The following is an 8,481-nucleotide window of genomic DNA, read 5'->3' as shown; positions in this document are numbered from 1 at the left end:
TGGGGAATTCACTTTCTCAGATTTGTCCCAGCTTTGCTAAAATGCATCTCATCTCCATCGAAAAATGTGACTGAATAGAATCGTTCAGCTTTAAACTACGTCAGAACATCTTCTGATCATTGAGACTGTCCTAACAGAATGTAATACGACCGATAAGAGTCATCCTTTGCCGCACTAACCATACAGCTTTGAATGCTGTGAAGAATCAATCGGCCAGACAAGGTACTTTTTAAATTTTGTGAGGTTTGCCACCTCCACTAACCAGCCGGCATTCCAGAACCCTATCACTCGCTGGGTGATAGAGGTTTCTTCAAATATCTTCGAAACTGTAAACTTGTAAACTTACCTTGATACTTTATCTGATGCCTTCCGAATGAAAGACAGACCGTTTCCAGTCTCAGTTTCCTCAAAGTTTCAGGTGTCGTCGATGTTTTGTGCATCACCCTTCTTCAGAAATGGTGTTCCTGAAGAAGGGTTCGACCTGAAACGTTGATTTCTCCACGTCCTGATGCTGCTTGGTTTCCTGTACTCTTCCAGCCTCCTGCATGTGGACTTAAAGTTTGAGGAATCTAGATTTATATTCGGAGGTGTTTAGAAGGATGAGTGGGACCAACTTGAAAGACACAGAATACTGATTGGCCTGGGCAGTTGGATGTTGGGAAGATATTTCCATTGATAGGAGAGAATAAGACCCGATGGTATCGTTGTAATGCAAAAGGAAGACCTTTTCAGAACATAGATACGGCCCTGCCAGAGAGTGGTGAGTCATGGACTGCATTGCCACAGACGGCAATGGAGGCCGTGTCATTGAGTATATTTCAGCCTGTGACAGTTAGGTTCCTGAGTATCAAGGTGAGAGTAGTGCTGCAAAACCTATCTTTGTATCATCCGCAAACGTCGCCAGAATTCCCTCAGTTCCTTCATCCAGATCATTAATGTGTAAAGTGAAGAGTTGCAATCCCAAAACCGATCATTGTGGAACTCCACTCGTCACCAGCTCCCATCCTGAGAAGGACCCTTTTATCACATTCTCGGTCAGGCAGCTAATTATGTACCCATGCTTGTAGCTGACCTCTAACACCAGTGGCTCTTTCTTTAGTCAACAACGTCCTGTGCAGTATCGCATCAGAAACGTTCTGAAAGTTCAGATAGATAACGTCCATTGGCTCTCCTTTGGCTAACCTGCTCGTTAGCATCAGAAACAAAGTATGCATGCCCACCATTTCCATACGCTATCAGCACAGATGAAAACGTGTTCAAAAAGTCATATTGTACACTTTAGGAGAAAGTGAGGATTGCAGACGCTGGAGATCAGAGTCGAAAAGTGTGGCACTAGTAAAGCACAGCAGGTCAGGCAGTATCTGGGGAACAGGGGTATCAACACTTTGGCATAAGTTTTTCATCACGCTGTGCTTTTCTAGAGCCAAACTTTGCGATATTTTCCCCTTTTTTTTTAGGAAAGCCATATGAGAAGGATGGCGATGCTGAATGTGTTTGAAACATTGGTTAGGTTACAGCTGCCAATTTATGCGTAGTTTTGGAATGTAAATTACAGGCGTAACTTAATATCAGTGTAGATGTGCAGAGGATGTTCTTTGGAATTCAGTGATGCAGATATTGTGATGCAGAAGATTGAAGGGGGACATGATTGATGTCTAAAACAGATTATGAGGGGCATAGTTAGATTAGAAAGGAGGTAACATTTCCCCGAGATGGAGTGACCAATGATCAGTGATCATCAATTTACGGTTAGGAGGGAAGGGTTTAGTTGAAAAGATGAGAAAAAAAAATTCAGAAGATAGCAAAGAAAAATGATATTGGCATTGTAAAGTGGCAGTTCCTTTTCCTGGCATTGGGACGATCAGCTGATAGACCTTTTGCTATGCTGATAGACCTCTTTGACGCGATGAGTTTAATAATGTTATTATTTAAGTATAACATGCTTGAGTTTGTAAATACTTTAAAGGAACAATATCGTAGAGTGACGGGGTTATACAGCCCAGAAACAGACACTTCAGACAAACATGTTCACTCCGACCAGGTGTCTTAAACCCGTCTTGTCCCATTTGCCAGCCTTTGGCCCATATTTCTATAAACACTTTTTATCCATTTACACCTCCAGATGACTTTTAAACTTCTTAATTGTACCCCTTCAAGATATCCGCTGTCAGCTTGTTCCATGCACAAGCCATCCTCGGCATGATAAAATTGTCCCCAAAGGCACTTTTAAGTCATTCCCTTCTCACATTAAACCTTTGGTTTCTCGTTTTTGACTCAATTATCATTAGAAAAACACGTTGGTTATTCACTTAATCCACCAAATCATGAATGTATTTCCCTTTATATGGTCATTCCTCAATCTCTGAAGTTCCAGGGGTAAAAAAAAGCTCCAGCCTATTCACCCTGTCCTTATGTCCCTAACCTTCAATCTCGACAACATGTTTGTAAATCTTTTCTGAGTTATTTGCACTTTGACAACTCCTTTGACAGGGAGACAAGAATTGAATGCAGTGTTCTGATAATGCCTTACCAACGTTCTGTACAGCCACAAAAAGATGTCCCAACTCCCGTACTCAATGCACTGACCAACGAAAACAAGTGTGACAAATACATTCTTCACCACCTAGCTATGTTGTTCTTCTGTGAAATACGAGCCTGCACCCCAAGATCGCTTTGTTTTACAGCACTCACTAAGGCAATACCATTAACGCTGGTTTGCCTTACCAAAATGCAACACGTTATATTTACTAAATTAATCTCAATCTGCCAATCCTAGGCTCACTAGTCCATGTGATCAATGTAGCGAAGTACTCTGAAGTAACGTTTTTCACTATCTACTGTAACAGGAATTTTGGCACCATTGGCACATTTCTTAACCAGATGTCTTATATTGACATCCAAATCATTAAGACGAATGGTGTAAACCAGTGCATCCAGCAGCGATCCTTGTACATGCATCCGGTGACATGTCCAGTCTGATAAACAATGCAATCACCCTCTGTCTCCAATCTTTAAGGAAATTCTGTATTCAGTTGGCTTGCTCCCACCAGATTCTATGTGATCGAACCATCCCAACAAGTCAACCATGTGGAACTTTGCTGAAGGCTGATCAACCTCTAAAAGTTTAAGGCTTGAATATTTCAGACTGATACACATGAGCCACACAATAACCGTTGTGCATTCAAAGCCACATGCGCCACTTAATTGGGCAATGAAACCATTGGTAGAATCCCTTCAGTGTTGAAAAACGCCATTCGGCCATTTCAGTCCACACTGACCCTCGAAAGAGCATTCATCCCAGGTCCACTCTATCCCCATAACCCTGCATTTATTATGGCTAATACACTTAGCACACACACCCGTGGTCACAATGGGAAAATTAGCATGGTCAATGGACCTAAACTCCCCATCTTTGGAATTTGGGAGGAAACACACGCACACACAGGGAGAAGGTGCCAAGTTGTCATCCGAGGGTGGAATCAAGCCCAGGCCCCTGGTGCTGTGAGGCAACAGTGCTAACCACTGAAGCACCACAGTAGCCACATTAAGCAAGTGCACAATGATTTGGACAACTAGTTTATCTGGAGTTGGGGCTCTTCGGCTCTGTCCGTTTTCCTTGACTTTATTTTTCTCTATCTGTGTATTTTTCTATCTAACTTGCATCTTTAGGTGAGATTATTCAGTGACTATGGTGGTGACAAGGTGAGCCCAACACAGACTCTCGATGGAGGCATTGGAGATGAGTTTGAGTTCCTACTGGCTTCTATATCCTGGAGGTGGGCCGAGCGCTCACTGATTTTTGCTCCTGTGGGACGAGTTCGGCTTTGCTCTGATGTTTGCGTCCAATGCAAACTAACTGAGGTGGTGGCAGAGATGAGTGTCGCCCCACCACGATACCCTGCGGCAATGAAGGCGGCTGCATTTTCAAAGTAGGCTGAGAGCGAACTGTTGGTGGTGGTGGAGCTGAGTTGGTGCTGATGCAGAATACAGCAAGGACTCATGCTCGCAGCCGGGGCGAACGGTCTTGGGGCTGCTGCTCCAGACCGATAACATGATATACTTGAGAGCTGAACTTCATTCATGAACTGTCTTTCTTTGATTGAATTTTCTCTGCTTTAAGATAGGGCCGGTGCATATCAATGCTATGCAACACTCTATAAAATATTTTACGCAATACTAATAGTGCAGTAAATAGGTCAATCAATTTGAATTAACATGCTGTGGTATACCAACGACAGAGAGTGACGTGAGTAGTGGAATAAATAGCGATGCTACAAAAGTATTAATCAGTTTTTTTTTTAAATTCTGTAGCGAGTAATTAACCTTCCGATACCAATAGCGTTGTTCAGTATCTACAAGGCACTTATCAGTTGTGGGATGCTACGCACTTACTTTGCTATATGTATACTTTGTTATACAGTGGCAGCCAGAGAGTTCAACCCGATGTAGAAACAGCAGCGTTCTTCAACTCGCATCCCATTTAATTTGGTAAATGCAATTCGGCTACTGCTAACACAGAATGATACAACAGTGTGGACTAGGCTTCAGGGTGGAAACGTTCAAAAAAGCAACTCACTGTTATTGTTTTTAAATAATTAGCTCTCGGAATTAAATTCGATTGCAATGTGTGCGGTGTTCATGAATATCGAGGTAACAATGCTCCTTTCGCATGCTTGTGCATTCATAATAGGTACAATTGCCACTACATGTGTCACCACATTTTAGTGATTCGTTGTACGTCATTTCTCTTTATTTCGACTGAAATTAATTAATTGGGTTGATTGGACTATATCCTGTCTGCTAGTGGCAGTAAGTAGACTGTCTTCTATGCTTTTTGGAATGCATCAAGTTCGGCTTCATGCCCATCTCAGATTTCATTTTTTGCATCCTTTTTGAAGTGGAATGAAGGCTTTTCTGCCCAAATCTTTGCCGTTTCGATTCTTTCAGAAATGTAGCAAAATTTACCTGGGGCACGAGAAAATCTGATGTGAAGGAATACGTAACACAGAATAAATAATTGTATTGTTAACTGATAATTTCTGCTCAAATCCAAGATGGAAAAAGAAAGCAGACGATATTGCCCAATAATGTCAAAATAGATATTTCAGATTACCAGCTTGTAAGGATTTTAAACTAGGGTGCATTCTTCAAACGATCCTTATGATATGTGAAGTAGATAGATACGACGGTACATGGCAGGTATTTGAAATATGTTGTCTGTGGAATTTCAACACACTGCAACGCAACCGATCTCTCAACTCATGACAAGCTTAGATACCCTGGATAACTCAAACACCAAACCAATCCTGAAATATGTACAGCATGATGATTTTGTTTTAGTGTAGTGAAACCTAATGACGACTGGTACTCGCAGACGTCATGGTAAAATATAATGTGGACACTTGAAAACTGGACAGCAGCGTAATTGAGGAAAAATGACACTTTCTTTTCTTGAATAAATATCAACGTTCTGAGAACTTTGGTTCAATGAAATTAAGGTGATTTCTAGTTCCAAACTAAATATATTATGAAAAGCAAACGCAATAAGTAACACCTCACCTGGTTTACCAAAAACGATGAAAGATTATTAGAAATCTTTCGAATTTGTATTACTGCAGCTTGTGCCATCTTCTCTGAAGGTGGCTTCTGACTGTTGATACACAGGGTTTTACACGTCCAAAGACATTTCGTACTTACACAAGAACGGGAACTTCGAAGCTCCTTTTAGTTAGGTCGTTCTCCATATCGCTCAAAGTTCATTGAACGCAAAAAGAGACAAAGAGAACAACAAATTAAACAGTTTAAGTTTACTTCAAAATAAATAAGCGAACACAACATAATTTGAAACATATTTCCAGACATTTCGACAATGTTTGTTGCTTTTTGCAAAAAAAAAACTTTTCGCAGCAATTTAGCATTTTCTTAAAGCCATCTTTAAAACTTTAATTTTCTGATCTGTTCGACATTAGTAACAATCTCAAATGTTTGTCTACCTTTCTGCAGACCCTGTTTCTGACACGAATGATTGAGGTTTCTGTCACTATTGCTTACTTCTCTGCTTTTGGTTCAGGGTTGTTCATCATTTCCTGTTATTGATTCCCTGGTGTTTTCCCACATCATGCGTCATGTTTACTCCGACCTTTTTCTGGACAGTACTGACACAAGAACGTACCGATATGACTTTTCTGCAGTCTAAGTAATTTTAATTTCATATTTGAAATGAACATGAAGAGAGTGAAGAAAACGAAGGTTTCACATTACCCTCAATAAATCTATAAAAGTCAAATCTGCTTCAAGTGATGGAATAGATAAAGAAAAATGTATCCTGATCATTGGTAACGTGGGGATTACATTTTCCAAACAGGACAGTAACAAGACGTATGGTCAGCCTTAGCAAGTCATGAACAGATGGTAGGTGTATTGACTGGATAAATAGCGCATTGTTTCATGGTATAATACTCACATTAACTAAAATAAACCTGAACGATATCACACATGCAATCAGAAACACTATAGCTCGCACTGAACATCATATCACACACTGTCACCAACTCAACAATCCACAACACACAACCCATCACACTCATCGTCAAAATGCAACAATTCATAATCACCATCACATCACAAGCTCATCTACAAAAGCTGAAAATCCCTACCGTCACCAACAAAAAGCAGCCTGCACAAATAGAACATAGAACATAGATTAATACAGCGCAGAGCAGGACTTCCAGTCCTCAATGTTTTGCCAACATGTGAACTATTCTCAGCTCGTCCACCTACACGATCCCATCATCATCCATGTGCTTATTCAACGGTTGTGTAAAACTCCCTAATGTGGCTGAGTTAACTACGTTGGCAGGTAGGGCATTCCACGCCCTTACCACTCTCTGAGTAACGAACCTGCCTCTGACATCTGTCTTAAATCTATCACCCCTTAATTTGTAGTTATGACCCCTCGTATAAGTTGACGTCATCATCCTAGGAAAAAGACCTTCCCTGCCTACTCTATCAAATCCTCTTATCATCTTGTACGTTTCTATCAAATCCCCTCGTAGCCTTCTTCTTTCCAATGAGAGCAGACTTAAGTGTCTCGGCCTTCCCTCATAAGGCCATCCTCCAGACAAGGCAATATCCTCGTAACTCTCCTCTGTACATTTTCCAATACTTCCACGTCCTTCCCGAAATATGGTGTCCAGAACTGTACACATTATTCTAAGTGTGGCCACATTAGCTTTTTGTATAGTTGCAGCATGACATTGCGGCTTTGGAACTCATTTCCACTTTCAATGAAACCTCACACAATGTATGCCTTCTTAACAGCACTGTCAACCTGGGTGGTAAATTTCAGGGATCAATGTTCATGGATTACAACATCCCTCTGCACATCCTCACGACCAAGAATCTTTCTCTTGACCCAGTATTCTGCCTTGCTGTTATTCTTCCCAACGTGCATCATGTTACATTTAGCTGCATTGAACTCCATTTGCCACCTCTCAGCCCAATTGCGCAGTTTATCCAAGTCCCCCTGAAGCCTGTAACATTCTTCCAAACTGTCCACCATTCCACCGACTTTAGTATCATCTGCAAATTTAGTAATCCATCCACCTATGCTCTGTCCAAGTCATGCCACTAGTAACCGGAATCCAAACTGAATATTTTCCATCAACCACCAATCGCTGCCTTCTTTCAGAAAGTCAGGATCTAATCAAAACTGCGAAATCACCCTCAGTATATGCTTCTACATTTTCTCCAACAGCCTACCATGTGGAACCTTATCAAAGGTTTTACTAAAGTCCATGTAAACCATGTCAACTGCCCTACCATAATCTCCATGCTTGGTCACCTTCTCAACAAAACTCAATGTGGTTTGTGAGACATGACCTGCTATTGACGAAAACATATATCTCTTATAATCCTCTCCAAATCCCTTCCAACAACAGAGTTAAGGCTCAGAATTATATCTCAATTTCTTATCATAATCTTCTTTTCAGAGACTCCATGAAAGCCAGCTCACCAAACTTCAGTAACACATCACGAAGGTATTCAATCTCTCAGTCACAGTTTTTCAGAATGTTATATATATGGTAGGAATCCAGCTGGGTGATGGTCTTGGGAACTTACTGCTGTTTTCTGTCTTTTTATGAGTGAAAAGGTGACCCAATGTTAGAAAAGGGACCCAGGAGTACGAAGGGTTGCATCACACGCTGTACAGGGTCTCGTTCCCCTCCACGTGTTTGAAAGCAGCTGCTGCCACTTTCTGACCCTCAATGAACCTGTTGGAATATTCCTTCCGTTCATCACCAACGCATCCCAGAATTTCAATCCAGACATTGATCTCAGCCCTTTTCCAGTGAATAGAGTGCAGCAGCGGGAAATCTGCTCACCAGCACTGAACATCCTGGGAGAAGCTTGTGCTGAATTAAACTGCACACAATATCAGACGCTGCTCACAAGCGTTCAGGATCGGGTACATGACATGAG

Source organism: Chiloscyllium punctatum, chromosome 43 (assembly GCF_047496795.1).
Source record: "Chiloscyllium punctatum isolate Juve2018m chromosome 43, sChiPun1.3, whole genome shotgun sequence".
NCBI classification, from domain to species: domain Eukaryota; kingdom Metazoa; phylum Chordata; class Chondrichthyes; order Orectolobiformes; family Hemiscylliidae; genus Chiloscyllium; species Chiloscyllium punctatum.
The sequence above is the reverse complement of the archived record's forward strand: the minus strand, read 5'-3'. Positions refer to the sequence as shown.